General features: G+C 48.4%; 1 pseudogene; it reads right to left on the bottom strand.

Annotated features, from left to right (window-relative positions):
• Positions 1–590: 590 nt before the first annotated feature.
• Positions 591–905, bottom strand: part of LOC110391939 — an 11,444-nt pseudogene continuing 11,129 nt past the window's right edge.

Raw genomic sequence — 905 nt, 5'->3', positions numbered from 1 at the left:
ACACACAGCAGCTGCAGCTCCTGCAGTTCTAGATCTTTCTTGGCATCTGCCTGGCTGCCCTCCTGGGGTACAGCCTCTTCATCACAGCTGTAGCCTGCGACCACTGCCTGCACACCCCCATGTACTAATTCCTCCTCAGCCTTGCCCTCCTCGACCTGGGCTGCATCTCCTCCATTTTCCCCAAAGCCACGGCCAGTTCTCTCTAAGACATCAGAGCCATTTCTGACACAGTATGTGTTGCCCAGGTCTTTTTCATTTTCTTCTTGCTTACAGCAGAGTATTCCCTACTCGCTGTCATGTCATATGAACACTATGTGGCCATCTGCAAGCCTCTGCACCGTGGGACTTTCCTGGGCAGCAGAGCTTGTGTTAGTAAGCATGAACTCCTGCCTTAGGGGAGCTTGGGCTATTATGACTGGAGTCTGTGTTGCATTTGGGTGCTGTCTTTTCATTCTTTTCTCCTCTGTGCAGATTTTCAGGGATGTGCTCAAGATGCCCTCTGAAGCAAGGATGGCACAAAGCCTTTTCCACATGCCTCCCTCACCTGGCCGTGGTCTCCCTGTTTATCAGCACTGCCATGTTTGCCTACCTTAAGCCCATCTCTTCTCCACACCATCTGTGTACCTGGTGGTGATAGTTCTGTACTTGGTGGTGCCTCCATCAATGAACATCCTCATCTACAGCAGGAAGAACAAGGAGTTCAAAGGTGCCCTTCAGAAAATGATTTTACAGATGTTTCTTAATAGAGATAAATGTATCCTCTCTCTTCCCAAATGATCATAGAATCACAGAATTAGCTAGGTTGGAAAAGACCGACAGGATCATCCAGTCCAACCATCCACCTACCACCAATATAACCCCACTAAACCATGTCTCTCAACGCTATATCTAAATGTTTCTTGAAC

Source organism: Numida meleagris, unplaced genomic scaffold (assembly GCF_002078875.1).
Source record: "Numida meleagris isolate 19003 breed g44 Domestic line unplaced genomic scaffold, NumMel1.0 unplaced_Scaffold649, whole genome shotgun sequence".
NCBI classification, from domain to species: domain Eukaryota; kingdom Metazoa; phylum Chordata; class Aves; order Galliformes; family Numididae; genus Numida; species Numida meleagris.
Note: the sequence above shows the minus strand (reverse complement) of the source record. Positions and strands in the feature narration are given on the sequence as shown.